Source organism: Rattus rattus, chromosome 1, assembly GCF_011064425.1.
Source record: "Rattus rattus isolate New Zealand chromosome 1, Rrattus_CSIRO_v1, whole genome shotgun sequence".
NCBI classification, from domain to species: Eukaryota; Metazoa; Chordata; class Mammalia; order Rodentia; family Muridae; genus Rattus; species Rattus rattus.
In genome coordinates this window covers 180,742,038-180,764,380 of record NC_046154.1, presented here as the reverse complement: position 1 = coordinate 180,764,380, position 22,343 = coordinate 180,742,038, and the positions used below count along the sequence as shown (strand labels likewise).

Below are 22,343 nucleotides of genomic sequence, written 5' to 3'. Positions count from 1 at the left end.
TCTTTGAAACAGGCTAACGTTTGAGATAAAGTATTAATGTTTGAGAATACACACACACACACACACACACACACACACACACACTTCTCTATACTTATCAATGAACATTCAGCAGCCATTCACTGTCATTACCACATTGTCTACATCAAACTTCTCACAGTATTTTCAGCAACAAAATGATAACGTATTTCCTGGGAGGGTAATCACTTTCACATCTCCAGGATAGTATATTGATGGAATTAGATTTACTATTCGATTAGCCATAAGAACCTATAACTTATAACCAGGCCATCAGATTTGGAGTGATTTATCTAATTACTATTATTATTATTGCTACATTCCGGAAGTGCCTTAAATTTTTTACTTTATTGTGTTTAATATTTTGATTGTCGTTGTTTTGTCCCACATAGGAAGTGTTAAATTATCAGGAAAAAACTAGAAGGAATCCCTTTGTAGTCCTCTGAAGTTTTATTATGTGTGTGTCTCTGGAGAGTTAGACTTCTCTGTGTGGCTTTTCTTTCTCTTTCATTGTTTGCAAATTGTCTTCATACCTTCTCAGCTCAAGAAATCAGCACTTGGGAGTCCTTTTCTTGACATAGCTTAGAACCTCTTGGTAGAAAGCTAACATAATCACCCTGTTTGTTTCCTTGTATTAAAGTTCATCCCACAGTTCTGCTTGCTACTAATGTCTGGAACCATTGCTTCATACATGCTAGTCTGGTAGTTTGGTTGTTTAAGGAAATAAGAAATTTAGCACTACAGTCACTATTGCTCATACCAAAAAAAAGTTTCCTGACAAGAGCCTGATATCAACATCTCCTTAGTGGCTATGCCAGAGCCTTACTTATACATATTAAGATGCTTGCAACTAACCATCAGACTTAGCACAGGAACCCCAATTGAGAAGTTAGAGAAAAGACTCAAAGAGCTGAAGGGGTTTGCAATCCCACAGGAAGAAGGACAATATCAACGAAGCAGACAGCCCAGAGCTCCCAGGGATTAAATCACCAACCAGTGTACACAAGGAGTGACCCACGGCTCCAGCCACATATGTAGCTAAGGATGGCCTTGTCCTGCATCAATGGAGGAGAGACCCTTGGCCTGCGATGCCCCGGTGTAGGGAAATGCCAGGGCAGGAGGGAATGGGTGGGTGGGTGGGTTGGTGGGGGAGCAGCCTCATAGAAGCAGGAGGAGGGGCGATGGAATAGAGGATTTCTGGAAGAAAAAGCTAGAAGGGAATAAGATTTGAAATGTAAAGAACACTTCAGTCCCATTTGGACAGAAGGGAACAACCACAAGAGGGGAGGGAGGGAAGAATAGGGAGGAGAAGAGGATGGGGGTTGGGGAATAGGGGAACATAATCTGGTATTGGGTGGGATAAAAGGACTGAAGCCTTGAAGGCTGGCATAAAAAATAGAAACAGGTGACCTCAAGAGGAAGAAAGTTGGGAAGACACTCTAGAATATACGAGAGACCTGGGAAGTGAGAGAACCTCAGGACTTAAAGGGAAGGACCCTAGATGAAATGCCCTACAGTGGGGAGAGGGAACCTATTGAACCGACGTCCAGCAGAAAAACAGGGCATTCAAGTGAGGGATAGGTTTGCTATCCCACAGTCAAAGCTCTGACCCATAATTCTTATTTTCTGAAAGAACTTCAGGGATGGAAATGGAGAAAGCCTGAGGAAAAGAAGGTCCAGCGACAGGCCCAAAGAGGGTTCCAGCTCTAGGTGAGGCTCCAAGGCCTGACACCATTACTGAGGCTATGGAGCATTCACAAAAAAAGGACCTATCATGACTGACCTCCGACAGACCCAACAAGCAGCTAAAAGAGTCAGATGTAAATATGTGCACCCAATCAATGAACAGAAGCTAGAGGAAGCTGAGGAGGAAGGCCCTGTAGGAGGACCAGGAGTCTCAATTAACCTGGACTCCGGAGATTTCTCAGACACTGGATCACCATGGATTTCTCAGACGCAGCATACACCAGTTGATATGAGGCCTCCAACACATATACAACAGACGACTGCTGTGTCTGGGTTCAGCCAGAGAAGATGGCACCTAATCCTCAAGAGTTTGGAGGTCCCAAGAAGTTTAGAGGCCTGGTGGAGTGGGTGGGGTGGAGATATCCTTGTGGAGACTGGGGGAGGGGCAGGGGGCAGGGAGGAGGTATGGGATGTGGAACAATAAGGGGTAGACCAGGAGGGGAATACAATTTGGAATGTAAAAATAAATAAATAAATAAAAAGTAAAGGAAATATGGGGGCAATAAATATCTAAAAACAAAAGTTTGTTTCTATATTTTGATCCCTTTTCACTCTTCACTCTGCTTTCTTAGCTTTCTTGAGATTTTTCTGCTTATTCCTTCTATTTGGAGCATATGTGTTTGATTTTTCTTTGGAAATTTGAACTTTCCAGTATATAGTACTTGTTTTAAATTGATTCAGGCATATTACTTGAGTTACTGAAGGGGTTTTAGTAAAAGATAGACGATGCTAACAAAGACGGTTTCAACGTGAATGTGTATATGGGTGCACTGTACACACAGTGTAAACTCTATGAACTTAGAGGTAAAGTTTAAATACTAGCCTATGCTAATCTTAATTTCATTTTCTTTTTACCAAAGAGCCTTTAAATTTTAAGTTTCCATTCTTTAAAAGAGTCCTACGCTACTGCCTAAGCCTTCCAAAAGCTTGTCATTCTCCTACCTCTGCCTCCTGAGCATTGGGATTACAGATATGTGTCATCGTGCTCAATCTAGAGCGTCACCTTAAACAGCTTGCCCAAGGCCTCTTTTTGTCTCAGACCTATTATGTGATATCTATGCTCTATAAACACAAACACAAATGGACATATCAGCTTTACTTCAATCACTAACAAAGCACCATAAACTTTAATTCTAATAAAGTATTCAGGCACAAATTGAAAATCATACCAATATTTAGTTTTATTACTAGGTGAACTGAAATATTTTATAACTACTATAACCACATTTTAAAGGATATTTAAGAAATAAATCTTGATAAAAATAACACCAAAATTGTGGGTAATTTGGAAACCAGCAGCAATACAGAATAATTCCTTTGCACTTGGAAACCCTAATTCTGTGGTTTAATATTTCTAATATTGAAACCCAAATATTACAGAAAGTTCTAGAAGGCACACAGTATGGACAGATTTTTTTTAGAGTTTATTCTTGCTTTCATCAATTCACATGTAAATATAGAAATGCTCATTATGTACAGAATATTAGAAATCAGTGCAACATTCGTCAAATTATTGTTCATGGAAGCAAATAAGCTTTCTCTGGGAAAAAATGTCATAATATTTTTCCCTTGGGAAGCTACCAGTATAGTAATTTATGCCCCAGTTTTCATCAATACAGGAAAAATACTCATTTATTAAAGAATTGAGGCTGATAGGAGGTGACAGACGAACTTGTACGCTGTAGAGCTCTTGCTTCAGTGCAGATGTCTCTGTGTGTGTGGTAGCAGCAACTTCCTATTTGTAGAATTCAGGAGACCTGCAGCAAATGACTCAGTATTAAGGAAGTCTTATTGTCACTCTCCAGATCTCTGGGTAAAAAGAAAAAATATCATATTTCTCACTTCTCTCTAGTGAAAAATATGTTATGTTCATATGAGGAGTTTGGAGGGAAAAATAATGAAATTCCTACCCATGTAAACCTATGTGGCTACATTAATCTAGCCCAAGGCACTGAACTGTAAGTTATTCTTTGTTTAGTAGGTGTTAAAATTAACAGAATACAGAACCAAATCACATCTTTCTAATACTGGGTTTTATATATAACACCAAGGAAAACGTGCAAAAAAAATAATAAACCAACCAAAACAACAACAAAAACAAAACAATACAAACAATATAACAAAAAAAACACGTTAGAGTGAAAGTGTTCATCTCCCTAACATGTGTGCCCCCCTCCCACTACCCTCCCCCGACTTGCTTGGCTTGCATTTTTTTAATGCTTGCCCAATTTGTTTTTCTCCTTTGCTTTGTGGAAGGCTGAACATGCCCTCCAGGCAGCAGTCAATACTTTCTGATGAATAGAGAGAGCATTGCTGACATAGCGAAAGCTTCAGGAAACTTTCAAAACACACGATTATCATTATATTTGGTACAAAAGTCTCCAATACTGATAGCAGCAAATGTAATTGTTTTTCTCCCTCAGAGTTTTTTTATTGTCCCTAGCTATGACAATCCTAGCTATGGTTATAGATGGCAGTGAGGTGAAAAATATCAGCAGCGACACCATTCCTCCAGGTTCATAGCTATACCTAGCACAATTTATTTAGTATTATTATTTTTATTATTTTGTGTCTGCGACTCACATTAAGTTACAATGTAGACCAAACTAGTAGCCCTGACAGGATTGGGGTTTCCTTGTCAGGTACTATAATAACAGCAAATGTTTGAGCAGAATTGTACAGACAAGACAATCTTCTTCAGTTCTGAAGTTAACTAAATAAAGAATGTTACACTCGCTTCCCCAGCTTCCCTTCCAGGATGACCTTCCCTCATTGATTTCTACTTTTGATCATCAAAATTAAAAAGAAAAACTGAATAGAAGGCAAGTCATAGTAGAAGTGTAAAACTTTCTTAACACAAGCTTTTGTTTGTTACAAGGGTCATTACAACCATGAAATCTATTCCGCTTTGAGGTGGTCAGTAATGCAACAATTTTGGAGGCAGTAGCAGCTGTCTTGAAAGGATGCATTGTGCTCTGTGTTAAGCCCTTATTAAATCAATATGTTATTATTATACTATATTTATATTATTCTCTTTACTGTTTAGATAGTAAGATACTCAACACCTGTTTCATAAAAAAAAAGATGTATTTAATTCGGTGTAGACTGAAGATTCAAAATCAAACAGATCATTTTCTGTTTGTGTTTATTGAGATCCACTTGGTGACGTTTGAGACGTTGTTATTGAGACATTTATTCATGGTTTGGGGCTTATTTATTTTTTATTCTTATATATGGGCGTTTTGCCTGAAAGTGTGTTTTAGCACCATGTGCAGGTCTGATTCCCTGGGAGGCTAGGAGAAGGCACTGGATCATACGGAATTAAAATCATGAATACCTATGCACCACCATGTGGGTTTGAAAAGTGAATCCAGGTACTTTGCAGACTAAGTGCTCTTAATCACTGAGTCAGCTCTCCAGACCCCAGGAGTATTCATCAGAAAATTAGCTCTACCAACTAACCTGGATCACTTCTGATGTGATCTCCTAAATACTTCCTGTTTGACCTCAAGCCTTGCAGGTTCTGCAACTTCCTTAACACTACCACAGAGCCTAGGTTGCTGGCATACGACTCCTGCAGCAGCCAACTGCCTCTGAATAACAGAAACATTCATGCTTAGTATATAACACAGGAGCTCGTTTTCAGTTTTAAGATCAGTGTTCAATAGAGTAAAATGCCACCAGGTATGATAAGTGCCTTGTTATAACCACAAGTTATCTTATGGACTCTCATTTATAAAAGGAGCATAACAGAGATCCACAAAATAACTGCTTCCAAGTCAAGATAAAATTTGGCTAATTGAGTAATATTGAATAATATCAATGTGTAGCTTCCATGATGTGATGGTTAGCATCGTGGATTCTGAATAATATTAGTAACCAAGATTATGCCATTAACATGAAGAAACAGGAGAGAAGATTATCATCACCGCACATGAAGGTCTAAAAATGAGTATGTTCACTTTCCAGAACAGTACAAAAGGAAATAAATAAACTCTCTTGGTAAGTTCACCATACATGCCTGTGTGGCAAGGGATCGGGTAAAACAATTTGAATTCACTAGTACCAAATAACATATATCTGTAGAAACAATGCAATCAAATATATTTATGTGTTCAAATAATGTACTTAGAGAATAGTGCTTTCCTTTCGGTAAGCACTTATTTTCTGAAGTTTGTCATTAAATTCTAAAACTAAGAAAAGTTCATTGTAAAAATTCATCCATATATATGTATATTTATATCTATCTATATCTATGTTTATATCTATATCTATGTCTATATCTATACTTATATCTATATCTACATATCCCTTGAAATATATGTTGAGACTTAACTAGGCACAACATATATATTAATGTGTGGAAAAATTATTACAATCTTTGATCCAGTAAATAGAGAAAACTAAAAGCTGCACTTTTGACAGAAATAGTTACTTCCTCTTATGTATTTAATATCTTACTACACATATAGTACATATTAATATACTACAGAAATCGTGAAGACAGCCCCTTTATAATCTTGTATTTTGCAAAATTTTAATTTAAATTTATATTTATTATTTATGTGTGCGTGTGTGTGTGTGTGTGTGTGTGTGTTTCTGTATGAGTGTGCTTGTATGTGGTAATTCACATGTGGAGTTCAAGAAGCAGCTGTTGAGAGTCAGCTTTCTCCTTTCATGATGTGTGTTCTAGAAATCAAATTTAGGATTGGCAGAAAACGCATTTACCCACTAATCATCTCACCAGATCAATTAGGCAGTACTTTAAGTAGCAACATTACAGACCTATAATGATGATTCTGTGGGGAAAGTGCTTTATCAGTTCTTATAACCTGACTTCAGATCCTCAGAACCCACCCAATTCTCTATACAATAGCATGAACCATGTAAGAGCTCAACTGAATAGAGAAAAAATGCCAATAACTCTAGGGAACCCCAGCAGAAAGCTAGAGTGCTAAGACAGAATTCCTGCCAACCATGGGATAGCTAGCTTGGTTCACACAGAAGAGAACAACAAAAGATCCTGTTTCAAACAACATGGAAGGACTGGACTGACACCTAAAGTTTGCTTCTGACATCGATGCTCATGCCAGAGCATCCAAGTACACACACACTTAACCTGCACAGACAGACAGACAGACACACACACACACACACACACACACACACAACGGCATACATGCAATGATACTACAACCACACAAATACACACAAGAATTAAAATATGAGCAATTACTTTGGGATTTTTGAAGATATGTTAATATCACGTTGCTGTAGGTTCGAAGTCAACCTGCTCATGTAGCAAATGATTGTTATAAAGTTTCCTCTTCTGCTTCTTTTCATATTGTGTAAAAATTTGACTTATATCTTTATGGAAGATTTGCTTACAAGTGCAATTCAGCACACACACACACACACACACACACACACACACACACAATTAGATAGCTCAGGCTCCATATAAGCAAGAAAAAAGGAAAAAAATTAGCCTACTACTTGAGTGAGTTCAGATAGTAATTTTCATACTTACTTGACAGACTAGAAACAAGAAGCATCTGTAGTCTAGAGAAAATGGTAGACATGCCATATCCGCATTTTAAGTATACTTGGTTAAATTTTTTGTTATTAAAATTAGAAATTGTTTCAATATTTTCATCCTTTTTAGTTCATAGAGTTGAGATCAATATTAATCCCAGTGACAGTCACAGATATATGACAGTTTTAACTCAATTTGTTTATCCAAAACAATCAGAAACAGCACAACATTTTATCATTTTTTTTCCTAATCACAATTTTCTGTGGGAGGCTATAAAGCTGTTTTTAATGTAGAAAAATAAATTTAAAATGAAATATTATCGTAGATTTATTGATATTCCCTTAAACATAATTTCTATGTTGACTTTTCAGTCTTTTTCATTTCCCATGGTATGAATTACATTATTGATTAGAGAGCTGTGGTCTGAGTGCATAATGAAAATCTGTAATGAAAAACTCAATTTAGAAAAAAATTAATATTCTCAATAGTGATAACCAATTTTCTACGTTCATTCATCATTTAATCTGTCTAGCAGCATTTCCCATGTGAAATCAAAATATTACTGAATTGTGATATTTTATAGATTATCAATTAAATTGAAAGAATTACATAAAATTTATCTCTCAAAGGCTAACTCCTAGTGGGATCATACTAAAATGCTAACATTACTAGAGTCAATAGTTAAGTTTGACAGTGGAGAATTAAATGGTTTTGCTAAAGTATCTTACCTTGAAAAATTCATAGAACAATATTTACACATGTATTTGCAGGACTGTGTGGAAATTATGACTAAAAGTATCTACTAAGGCTATAAAAATCTCTAAATTGTTTTACTTTTATGGAAATTTCTCACATGAAGGGTCTATATTTAAAGACTTCATAATGCATTCCCTTATTAAATCTTCCTGTGACTCAGACAACTGACAATGATATGTTTATTTTTATTTATAAAAAAGAATAAATGGATTAATGAATATTTAATGAGTTCTAGGAGGGGTTTAAGGCTGTTTTAGTTCCAACCAAAGGTTTATGCAACTCTGATTACTGTGTTTTTAGTTATTATGTGTTCATGCCTCCCTCAAACGCTAGAACTAACTCATTATTGACCACAGCCCATCCCTTACATGTATGTGTATATGAATATGTGTAGATTTTGATATTTTTCATTGTCTTGTTTGTGTGATTGTAAACTAGGAAGAATTAGCACAGATACATATCTACATTTGTGTATTTTCATATGTATAAAAATTCAGAAGTTATAATGACATATTTATGATACTTATCTTGAAATGTTATGGCTTTTCTAATATAAGATTAAAATTAAGCCACATAGGAACCACATGCTGTGAGAAGCCATATGTGTGTGTGTGTGTATACAATCATACATATGTATATAATAGTAATTGTAAACATTCTTTTTACTCTTATTTTATAGTTTATATATGAATAATAATTTTCTTAAAATGTAAGTTTTCAGAAACATTTTTCTCTGTGTATGCTTATGCATATGTGGGTACACAGATGTTATTTCTTTGTGTATTTAAACAAACATATGTATTTTTTAAATTTATATATACTGCATATGCACATTAAATTATGAAATAAATAGACCTGGAGAGATGGGCTCAGCAGTTAAGAGTACTTAATGCTCTTCCACAGGTCCCTGGTTAAAATCCCAGCAACCACATGGTGCCCTACCATTGTCTCTAACTCCAAAACCTGATACCTTTACACAGACCTACATGCAGACAAAACACCAATGCATATAAAATAAAAATAAGAAAGTTAAAAATAAAATTGTGGAATAATCAGTTTGAAAGGCACCACATCAGCCCCTCTCTTTAAATAAAAATTTCTATATTTAAAGAAACTTATGAAAATTCTGCTCTATCAGAATTTATAACATACTTTCATACCTAATCTTTATACAAATTTTAATGAAAGCATTTCAGGCAAATGATATATGATAGATATTTTCAACATTCTCTAGTCCTGTAGAGCATCCCTGTGAAATAAATATAAAATTAGAGTGATTCTAGGCATATAGTGAGTATTTCAATTAGATAACTTATCCAATATATTTAAGATCCAAATTATGGCTTCCAGTCTCAATCTGGACCCAGAGGTAAGGTCCTCCCTACCTAAAACCTGACCAGTGAGGCATGGTCTCCAAGGAGTGCTCTCACTTCTAAACCTACAGGTAAGACTCCACTTTCACTCCACTAACTGCCAAAAGAGGGACCCAACAGGATTGCATAGGGCACAGGAACCACGGGGACCCTGGAACAGTATCCATCCATTCTCCATCTTCTCCTAGAGCTAAGGCTGTCCCAATGCCTACCAGACCCAAAGCCAGCCCAGAGAGCTGGTCTCCCAGGAGTTCTCTCACTCTAAGACCACAGGCTCACAGGCATACAGGAGGGACAAGCTCCAGTCAGAGACAGCAAGTCCAACTAACATCAGAGATAGCCAGATGGCAAGAGGCAAGAGCAAGAACTTAAGCAACAGAAACCAAGACTACTCGGCATTGTCAGAACCCAGTTCTCCCACCACAGCAAGTACTAGATACCCCAGCGCACTGGAAAAGCAAGATTCAGATTCAAAATCATATCTCATGATGATGATGATAGAGGACTTTAAGAAGGACATAAATAACTCCCTTAAAGAAATACAGGCGATGGGCTAGAGAGATGGCACAGCACTGACTGATCTTCCAGAGGTCCTGAGTTCAATTCCCAGAAACAACATGGTGGCTCACAGCCATCTGTAATGAGAAAAATATGAAAAATCTCTAATCTACATCACATCTGACTTTTAAAATCACCTTTAGCCAGTAAATAATGGCAGACTTTGAAAGAAACTATTGTAATAAAAATGGGCGACGAATCATTGTTAGGAAACTATCAGTACATATGTTTTATTTTTATATTGGACATCACATTTCACCCTAAAGGAAATGAAGACAGAGTCCAGCTTTGAAGATGAGAGAGCTATGTCAAACCCTGTGCTACTGTAATCCTGAATATTTTTCTGTGTACTGAATGTTTTCCTCGAATTATTTTACATTCAAAAAACCAGTTCATAGCGACAATGTTGAATTATTTAGCTAGGGAACTCTATTTTAATATTTTACATTTCATGTATATAAAACAGTCTGCACTCTTTATGATTTAAAATCTTCATTCTCATTTATGTTACATTTCTATTCAAAAATTTTAATGATTAAATAATTATCTACATAATTTTGGAAAAGTAAGAACACTGTTGAACCCACCTTTTATGTGGGCCCTGGAGATCAAACTCAGTCTTCTGGCTAGCCCTTCTCCACTAAGCCATCTCCACCACATGGCAAAGGGTTCTCTTTAGCTAATATTGGGGAGACTTTTGGAACTTCTAGAAAGTGTTTTCTAGCCACACTGCAACATTTTGATTACTATCATGTATGGGCATGATTTTGATCCTTCTGTATATAGGTACTATAAACTGGGAAATAGAATATTTCTATTAAATCAAACGCATTGAGTAAAGGAGAAAAACTCCGGTTAAGCTCAAAAACGTCTTTAAGTTTATTCATTTTAGTCTCACTTGCTAATTATTCGACTCCATGTTGAGTGATTTTGATGCTTCTCTAACCATTGCATGCTTAACTTGGAATTCGAAGTACCCTATCTTTATTTTCTTAATTTTCTGCACTATGGAACACTGGGATAATCATGGGATTGACATTTGCAAATGACATTGAAATATAAGTAAATACAAGATGAGGTATTTTAGTGAATGGCTGTGTAGTTTCCTATACAGTATTACCAATCGTGTACTAATAGTGCATGAAGCTTGTGGCACGGAGTTTGCGCTATACTACAAATGGTATAATTCATTCAGACTTCCTAGCAAACTAGTGAGCTGTGAAGTCATTACTAATATAGTCATTGCACATAGAAACACAGGTAAAAACATAAGAAGCTTTTCTTTTTTATTTTTGTAAAAATAAATTTATTTCTTTTATGTACATGGATGCCCAAATGTATGTGTATGAATCAAGTTCATGCGGGACTCTGGAGGCCAGAAGAGCCTTCAGTTTCCCCCTGAAAATGTCAATATGGCAAGTGTAAGCCATAGAGCTGATAGGAACCAAACTTGCCCCTCTCCCTCTGTAGGAGTAGTAAATCCTTTTGGTTACTGAACCATCTCTCCAGAATTTCTACATTATTCTTTGCTAAAAAAAAATAGACTTTATAGCCTTCACTGTAGCATTATTACACTTCTATGCTTTGGTGGAACTGTCTCCCCTCTGTTCCCCTTTAAGATACACAAACTTTCCCGCCATGGGCAATTATAACCTAACAAGACAACAAACAACAGAAAAATCTACCATTTCTTTCTCTTTGAGGGATGATGAAGTTCTTTTAGAGTAGAAATAGAAAGCTAAAGAAATTTATTATCACTTCAAGTCAGTTATAGATCCATATACATTATAATGTGCAAAATACATGTTTTTTTTTTTAAACAACAAACTTGCTGAACCCACGCTCAGCGAGTGTTAGAATTCTGGAGTTAGACTTACAGATATACAATATTCTACTAAGTTTAAGACGTTTTGTCCATATTGAAGAGCACCTCTGACAGGTTTCAACTTTCAAAGATCAGGACTCTGTATGTTCTTGTCCTAGTGTGGTGGTTCTTTTCCCTTTCCTCCTTTCCTCCTCCTCCTCCTCCTCCTCCTCCTCCCCCTCCTCCTCCTCTTCCTCCTCCCCCCCTTCCTCTCCCTCCTCCTCTTCTTCCTCCTCTCCCTCTCTCTCTCTCTCTCTCTCTCTCTGTGTGTGTGTGTGTGTGAGAGAGAGAGAGAGAGAGAGAGAGGGAGAGAGAGAGAGAGAGGGAGGGACAAAGGGAGAGAGGGGAGAGGGGGGGGAGGGAGAGGGAGAGGGAGAGAGAGAGAGATCTGTGTGTGAGATCTGTATGTGTTTTAAAACCTGTTCTTGTATTTGGCTAATTATAATAGAAAAATAACTTGCAGTGTTAGCTGACTGATAAGTCTCAGCAGTGTAGCGTTAGGTTTGAGAAACATTCCACTACTTCTAATTTTCTTTACTTTATCCCTTTTACTTGGAGCACCCAGAGCCTCATTGTTCTTTATCTCAGAATAGTTTCTTACATTGTTCTGTTCATGTTTATTTCCTTTTATTTAGACATTTATTTTTTTCTCCTGTAGTAAATCCTGCGAGAATAAGGTATCCATCCTTTACTTCCGTTGGCCATTATATCAACAACATTTTTCAGACACAAGGTCAAGAGCATTGTAAATGTTACACATTTCATTCTCTAAACAATCATAGACTATATTGTGAAAGATGTTTGTCAAAATCGGAAGCCTATATCCTTGATTAATATTTTGATCAAAATGTGTTGTGAATTATTGTGAAATCACTATAGTATCAGGGTTTTATTAATTGTCTCGAAACTAAGTCAAAACGACTTATTCCTTTAGTGCCAACTTCATGCTTATATCAGCGGTGTCTGTGTTAAAGCTATGGTTTACCTTAGTTCTACTCAAACACATAGAAGCTTTTAGCAAATAATAGAAACTTTATCTTTCCTTACTACAAGTGTTAGAAGTTGACCCCTGCCTGTATCTCAGGAATCACTATCTAGCCAAAAGAGGCTCTTGCTCTCCTAAATTATAACATCCTCTTTATTATTTGCTTCATTGTCTCTATGAATCAAAATGTTATGCTCCTTGAATGCTTAACTATTATTTATGTGTCATGATAGCTTCAAATACCGTTTTATTTTTGACATCAACCTTAGGGCTAGAATATAGTTGCCTATGACATTGGGGAAAACACTCTGACTTTGTAATTCTAGTAGTAGTTTTAATACCATGTTTTAACATTTAAATTCATTATATCAATACTTGACTTGCAAAAATTTTTATTGAGTTAATATAACCAAATGTTTGCTAAATGTACATGTGCACATCAGTTTAATTTTCAACTATTTCCTCACATGATAATAATGATCTTAGGCAATGTACACTTCTATTTTAGAGCTCGTGGAAAATTTTGGCTGAAAGATTTCAAAATGCAACCATTAATGCCCAATAGATTGTCAGGAAAAAAGATTTTGAAATGACTGAGCAAAATCAATATCAAAATTATATGTTACGGAATTCTACTGTGATTTCTAGACATGAGTACAAAATGTGTGGGTTTTATTTATTCTTTATCACTTGTCATAAAGAGTAAACAATTCTTTATCTATAAAAGGATTGAACTTGTGTTAATTGTCTAGTACCATGCAGTTTTATGTGTTTAGCATTCGAGTCAATCAATTAAATGGAATGAGTCCATGGAGAGAGTTTTGCAGCCTTGTTAAAATTCACCCTAGTTTAAGGCAAATGTGTATTAGATCAAAGCAGGAAGAGCTCTAAAGTAGACTGAGCCTTGGAAAATAAAAGTTAACATCCAGGTAACATTACCACAGGATTGAATTTGCTGCCACTAATAAGCAGTTAGCATAGCTACAAGGGAAAGATTACAGACATCATGTTTATTTTAGTATATTTTAGGTAGCCAATTTATATACATCTAAAGAACTTTCACCTTGATCTCTTCTTATAAAATCTATCAAACAACAGCAAATACTCTTATGTATGTAAGAATCCATATTTTCCCTTTCAACTTTGGGTAATCACAATTTTCTGTTTAAAAAGACTATCAAAAGCTTAAATTCCCTAAAGAAAAGAGAGTCTAGAAACTTCTTTAATATTTATTAAAGGCTATGAATTATTACAACCTTCGGTTTATCTTCTTCGATGGTTATGCATGATGTTAGTTAGGATAATTTCCTTAGACCTAATGGAGCATCCCAGAGGACAGACACACTACAATTGTAACTAAAATTATAATTACTAACTCCTTCCCAGACTTGCCTCTTCATATTTTAGCAAATGTACGTAGCACTATTTAATATTATAATGGAAATTAAAGAACAACTATTTCAGAAAAGGGAATATCTAGAGTTTAACTTAAATTCTTATTTTCTTCCATTTTTATTAAATTGGATATTTATTTACATTTCAAATGTTATTCCCTTTCCAGGTTTCCTGTTCTTCAGTCCCCTAACCCAGTCCCTTCCCCTTCTCTATGAGTGTTCTCCTCCCCATCTACCTCCCATTATTGCCCCTCCCAACAATCCTCTACACAGTGTTTGTTGTAAGGGACAGTATAACAGCATTTATCTAATGACAGTCAACAAATTTCTTATTTACAGAGCCCAATGGAGTCATGAGTATGCTTATTATGGCTATTTAAGAGTCGTACACTGAAATTAAAAATTATATCAAATTATGAATGACATACCTTAAAAGAAGGAAGAAAAAATTGACAGTGAATGGTATAAGTCATGGGCAATTTCATATGCAAGAGTCTTAGTAATTTAAATCATTGGCCATCCTCACCTTATACAAATGTCCTTATGTTTTGAAATATTAACATCTCATTGTGGTGAAAAGGAAAATTGTAAAAATCTGTTTGATGTTTATGATACTGAGCTTGAAAACAGTTTGTAGTATGAAAACTCGAGGTTCTATGTCATTCAACTATGGAACAAGATGCATGATAGTGAGGCCTGCATTATTGAAACTTACTGTATTTAATGCATAGAATAAAGACAATGAACAAAATTGAACAGACTTAAGTCAACAATAAAAATCACAAAAAAACTTTCTGTGGTTTCAAGTGCTTGCTGAGAATCTATTGGGCCAACAACACACTGGGCTGCTACATTATGAAGGGAGTTATGTGTTGGTGATATATTACAAAAGGTAGAGAGTCTTCCCTAAGTAGCATTCTTCTTTCAATTAAAAGAGTTTAATTAGGGAATAAAAGAACAAGATTTAGATGCAATAAATACACACACACACACACACACACACACACACGCACACACACACGCACACACACATATGCATTGCTTCTTAGTATATATAACATTAGTTACATTGTGGTACAGAGGTTACTATCTTTGACAATGTGGATCATGTATGATTAATTGCTGATTAAAGTTCAAAATGACATAAAATCAAACATAGTTAGAACATGCAAACTGAAAAGAAGGGTGAAGATCATTCACTGACCTTTATGCCAAGAAGAAATGAAATCAATGCCAAATAGTGCACATAACTAACTCAATTTTATAAGGATAGGACTGAGCCGAGCTATAGCTTTTCCAACTTCCATTGTAGTATATTTGAAAGGATACAAAATTGTCCTTAGGGTATAAGATTATAGACTTGCATGTAGCCATTAAATTTAGCCATGAACAAAAGCACCAAACATGTCCACTTCAATATCGGAGTAATAATACCTTCATATAACATCTAAAATTGATACTGAGCCTTAAATTGGATTTGTAGTGGTCAGTGATTATTACTGGCTCATACATGATGGTGCATTTTCCATTGAGTGCCAGATATAATCAACTTTCAGCCTTATGTAAGAAATACATGCATTGTGAATAACAGAATCACATTCAATGTAGTAATAAGTTCACCCTAAGGGTAATGATAACAGAGAAAAGAAGGTTCACATCTGTTTCATTCCCAGGATGACAGGCAAGAACAGAAGAGGAAACTGAACAAAATAGCCTGCACATTTCTGTACACATTATTTTTTCTAGAACTTTCTTCTCATTCTGGTGTAGATGAACTTATACAGAAGTATTTATTCAGTTAAGGTGAATCTGCATGTTATTTCTACATAGTAATGCATGATAATTAAGGACTCTTAATTTTCAGAGTGGGATACAGGAAGAAAGGGAGAGAAGGAAGGAGAGTAGTTTATGACTATTAGAATTATTAGTATCAATAACAAATCATTACAAAGCTGGTAAAAGACCAAAAGTCCCCGTAGCATTATTGTAACATTCTCTATGTTCAAATACTGTAAATTTCATAAAGAGTCCACATTACAGGATTGACTTGTCCAACTACGTAAAGGATGAAAAGCTGGGGTGTTTAAATCCCCAAGTTCCACAAAGAAAGATGAATATCAAGATAAATATCTACTAGTAAATATTAGAATACAGAGCCATAACTCACTCCCACATTGCAGTATTTGTTGGATCTAATTAAAACCTCCTTCAACTTGTAGGGGAACAATCTTTTCTTTTCCTAAAATTGTTCCTGTTCAAATGTCTTGACATTTTGCTAATTTTGCTAATTACTCATTGACATTATACCTATTATTCTATAGTTAATTATGGAGCAGTGATATAGACATTAAATAGAATGGAAACTTCAAAATTGTATTGATTCTTGTCTTATGGAATGATCCTTTTTTAGGTGGAGAGTTATGTATACTGTAAAAAAAAAGTCTTTCTGATTGAAGAAGGCAAACACCAATGTCAAAATTGTACCATTTGACTATTACGTCCACTATATTTATTTAATATTTACTTACGTGGCATCTAGGTATTTATTTTGATGATCTAAACAACAGTATGATTTGTGCATTTGTCTAGTTATAAGGATGAAATATATGTATTTCACAATTATCTGGAGAAAATAAATTTGAGTGTGTGTGTGTGTGTGTGTGTGTGCATGTGTGTGTGTGTTTATGTTGCTGTAAGTTGTGTTTATAGTTTGGATTTATACCTAGGGGACAAAGAACAATTTATCAAGTACTAGGATGGAAGTCCAGCAAGGTATACTCAGGAATTCTCTCTGTCCACTTCATGAGCACTGGAATTAAAAGCACAGTGCATGATTTTGAATTCCTGATCCAAAGGTTAAAAAGAGAAGCATAATTAATGAATATGGGAAAATAGGATGTACAATAGTGCAGTGTAACAAGGTCTGTGTATGTAATTTCACAGTAAAACCTATCTCTTATCCTCCCAAATAAGAATATTTTTAAAAAATGTAATTATCTTTCAAAAGAAACATTGTTTATATTACATGTAAATAATTTGTAGTTTAGGTTAAAAGTAATAGCAAATACCTAATAATTTCCAATTTATTTCTAATGTAGAAAATATTAAAAGGGTAAGGATTCATATGAATAAAATTCATTGGAGTCTTTAACAGTTTCTAAGAATGTAAGCTCAGAGATGGCTCAGCAGATAAAGGCTCTTGTCATGAAAGGCTGTCTACTAGAGTTTGAGCCCTGGATGTCACATAATGGTGGTAAGAGAGAACTGACTCCAGATAAAGCAATCCTTTGCTACATATGGTGCCTAATCATGATCTGGCACCAATGGGAGGGGAGCCCCTTGGTCCTATGGAGGCTCAATGACCCAGCTTAGGGGACTGCTAGGGAACTGAGGTGGGAGAGGTTGGGCAAGTGGGGGAGCACCCTCATAGAGGCAGAGGGAGAGGACGTGGATAGAGTGTTTGTGGAGGGCAAACTGGGAAGGGGGATAACATTTGAAATGCAAATAAATAAACAATAAAAAAAACAAATAAAATAAAATAAAATTTTAGTCAGTCACTTAAAGACAGTTGACTCCAAAGAAAATTTTGTCATCTGTCATCTACATGTGTGCCTTAGCAAGTGTGATTGCCACCAACACCATCATGAGCATATATACACAAATGTGCAATGAACAATGGGAAGTTTAAAACAGTGTGCACATCCCAAGAGCTGTGTTGCTTTACATTTGATAACATGTTTCTTTCTGATATGACAAGATGTTTTCATGGACTCTTTTTGTCTCTTGCAACTGATTTCTCTAGAGGACCGCGAAGGAAAATTCAAAATCTGGAAAAAACTGAAGTCATCTATAGCCATACTTCTAATTTTTTGAGAAATGTTCTATCATTTTCAAACTTATTATTTTATCACTAAAATGGGGATTTTTTTTAACTTCCAAAGCATACAATGAAACACTTATTGGTATTTATTTATCCGGCTCATGAACCCATTAGTTTTATATAAAAGCAATGGTTTCTGCGTAACAGAAACACAGAGGCCGAGAACTTGAAAGAAGCTTGTGGCTGTACTAATGATACAATGTAGGAAATTGAATTACTAATATAATTTAATAATGTACTTAGGCCAAAATATATGCACTTTGAGCTTGGAGCTTGTCACTATTCAATAACAGGTTTATGAAGATTTGTAATGAGCTGATACTGAATTCTGAAATGCCTATCACTTGTGAAAATCTATGTCAACCTGAGAAACCCAACTCAATTTATTCAGTGTTCTTTGTTGGGTGTTTTTGCTATTGTCTTCCTGACTGAGATTTGGTTAGTCGGAGTAGTGGGCAGGCAAGAATTATGGAGTAAAATCACAGATAAAACAAGAGGAAAGGTGAACCATATTTAGATTAAATATTTGGGTAAAGTCATATTGTATTTGCTACAGGGCAATTTGGGAAGGGATATAAATGTAAAAGAAAACTGCTTGCAAAAATGTATATTCATACCCAATGTCTATTCATGCCCATCTTCAAAGAACCCAATTTTTAATTTTACAAATGAACATAAATTAAATAGGCTTTCCATATATTGTTTTTATAGATGATAAATATGTAATAATGATAAGTACGAGATTCTCAAAAGCATTAAAATTCATAATATTTGAAAAGTATAAAAGATTGAAAAGATAAACATGAATTACTTCTTTTATTTTCCAAATACAGAGATTACATACCCATTTTCTCTGTTGACATAGCTTAATAGTTTGGTGACATTAACATGCTAGAAAGATCTAGCTGTAGGGAAGGGGAAGAAATAGGAAGCATAACAACAGAAGGCAAGATTGAAAATTGTAGAAGTCATAAACTAATTTGAAATAAGGGTTAGCAGAGGTTAGTTATTGAATTTAATTCAAAAAAGAAAAATACTTTTTTCTACGCTTGTCTGAAAAACATGAAGCTTCAACTATTAGCAGCTTTAAAAGCAAAAACCCTTGTGTTTCTAATCTGGCCAGTCTATTGGGTATGGATAACCAACTTATAAGTGACAATATAAAGATGAAGCAAAGCCATCCATGAAATCAACTGAAAAATCCAGAGGTTCCTGAAAACCTAGAGTCTAATATGTTTGAGATTTTAGGAAAATTTAATTTATTAATATTATGTCTATGAAAGACTCACCAGGCTTCCTTACTTTAGTAAAATTTTATTTCATGTCTTACAATATTATATTCTTACCCAATTACACTATTTTAATAGATAACATATTTCATTTTTAAAATTCAACATTCAAGCTACATGTAATCTACTCAGGAGCTGTCTTAGAAGCATCGTCAGAATTATCATCATGAAAGCAAGACAGTTGAGCAAAAGGATCACAAACATAACACCAATGGTTAGATTCCTAAGCACTAGCAAAATGTACCCACTGCCAGCAAATTTTATAAATGAAATATATATATATTATATATATACACATTATATATATATGTATATTTATATATTTCTCTCAGAATTAGCAGTGCAATGCTGTCTTACCTTAAGAAAGAAGCTGACATAATCTGTCCTGTATAAAAGCTATTGTCACCCTGGAAGAGAGAAAGTTCAATATTACTACTATTGTTAAATGACTCATTTGTGATTAAAAATAAAAGAATAAGATTCTATAAAAATTGCTATTTTCATGGAAGGCCCCGGGAAGTTTAGAGGTTTGACAAGGTGTGTGGGGTGGGGACATCCTAGTGGAGACAGTGGGGGGCAGAGAGAAGGTATGGGATGTAAACAGTAGGACAGTAGACCAACAGGGGAATAAAATCTTAAGTATAAAAATAAATAAATAAATTTTAAAAATTGCTATTTTCATGCAACTGAATCATCCTTATATTTACATTTTAAAAATAGACCTAAAATAAAGGATATAGTTAGATAATTTATTATATATAAGACTTCTTTTGTTGAATTAAACTATATGCATTAAAAGTTGTCAAAATAAAAATTTAAATTACATGTAATAGAACAACACAAATGTAACACATATAATTACTTAGTAATGTTGATTTTATGCTAATCAATGAACTATACTTGAAAATATTTCATTTATGTTTTGGGTTATTTTCTCTATGATAGTAATTTTGGTCCATAGTACAGAGTTTTTCTTCACCTAAAAATGCATAGGGTAGTTTGTTACAAATTTATCCATGTTATTGATTTTTCCATCATCTATAAGGGCTTACAACATTCACAAGATTGTTCCTGCTACAACATTATAAATTCATTGCCCGGAACACAGTTTGCTATTGAATGTCTGCCAGACTATGTTAACAAGGGCATTCACAAGACATCCAAAGCTGTACTAAAGTGAAAATGGGAAACACATTCTGTAAAGGTTGCCTAATTCTAAAGTCTTTTGCATTTTCTTTAACCAAAGGAAGAATAAGAAGCAAATATGGCATTAATTAACACTAACACTTTCTTATAAACATAAAAGTAACTTTTATATCAATAAAAATTCACTGCTCTGGATTTTTAATGTATCCCTTAGAAGGAGCAAAGGTTGTTTTCATCAATAAAACCTCAAATAAATATTAATTTGTAATTTGTAAAGTCATATTGTAAAGTCTGTATAAAGACCGCAGTCATTTGTAACGTTTATATGCGCTTAGTTATCTACAATGGCATCATTGGCTCCTCTCAGCTGATGATTACCAGTTAAGATAAAATTGCATTGCCTTTTTTCATTGTAAATCTCATTTCAATATCATTCTTATTCAAGGTCAACTGGTTTATGTAGGATGATGTCACAGGTGAGGCAGGTACAGGATAGAAGGAGGCCTGTCATTGGAGGAGAAGGAAGGATGGGCGGGAGAGAAGTTTGAAGGAAGAGGAGGAGACTAGGAGAGAGAGGAGGAGAAGAGGAGACGAGAGAGGGGAGAAGCCATGGCAGGTGATGTTAAGATTCTGCTCTGTGTATTTACAGGTTGTTATTAATGTTCTCAAGGGATGGATGGTACTGGGCTTTGTATGTTTAAGTGGGCAATTATATCTTACCAATTGGATCTAAGATTATTGTGTTGTGTGTTCTTTTATGTGGGGGTTTGAGTGTAGGAAAGTGCGGCTGGGATGTGTTTCCGCCAAGATATCTAGCAGATATCTGGGGCACTGTGGTGAGGACCTAGTGGGTAAAAAGACACCAATACTCATTATTATTTTAATATTTTTACAACAGGTTTATAATAGACCTGTGTCATAAGTCAAACATTTCCAGTCATCATCATCATCACCATCATCATCACCACCACCACCACCACCACCACCATCATCATCATTCATCAACAACAACAGTATCAACAACATAGTCACACACATACACATGCATTTTAGCACCTCGTTTTCACAGTAATATCTGATAATCACCATATAGAATATGGCCATTTATTCTTTGTAGGGACAATCTCATATGCATCATGTTGAAGCATCCACCTGTCAATAAAAAGCTGATGGTCTATTAGCTCAGGCAGGAAATAGAAGGTGGGACACCCAGAAGAGAGAGATGGAATTGTGAGAAAGAATCAAGAAAGAAGGAATTTCACAACTGGGCTCTAAGAAAGTTGGACATATGAAAAGGGGGGGTAACTAACAACGTGGTGACAGACATAGAATAGAATAAATGTGTTATATAAGTCATTAAATAATCAGGAAATAAGCCCAGGATTATAACCTAGACATTTATTCCTATATAAATTAGCCTTCTAGATGTTATTCAGGAACTGGGATATGGGTGGAAAAGTCTATGGTTACATACTTGTGTGAATATCAACAACTGGAAACATGTTGAATATCCACGACTTTCAGAACCTTTAATGGTATATGAAGGCATGTTGAGTGATAATTCTATGTACTTAGGGAAGTTATCATGTGGTTGTACATGAGAGGTGACATACTTGAAAGCAAATATAGGGTTAAATAGGTGAAAAATAATTAGCCTTATTCCATATGTTAAAAGAAATAAAATAAAGCTACTTGAGGTTTTCTTCATGGATATGACTCTTGATGGCCCATGTCCTGGCCCTACAACCAAGCACTTTAAAAGAGCACTAAGTGAATGCCATGGGATTAAAAACCTCTG

The 22,343-nt window shown here is 35.1% G+C and overlaps 1 protein-coding gene across 3 annotated transcripts in view; it reads right to left on the bottom strand.

Annotated features, from left to right (window-relative positions):
• The window catches only part of Mgat4c (MGAT4 family member C), a 209,026-nt gene that overhangs the window by 16,378 nt on the left and 170,305 nt on the right, over positions 1 to 22,343 (bottom strand). For all 3 annotated transcript variants that reach the window (XM_032911855.1, XM_032911873.1, XM_032911864.1), the window contains exon 2: positions 19,757 to 19,806. The gene's annotated coding sequence lies outside the window, so the exon portion shown is untranslated. The remainder of the gene's footprint in view (positions 1 to 19,756; positions 19,807 to 22,343) is intronic.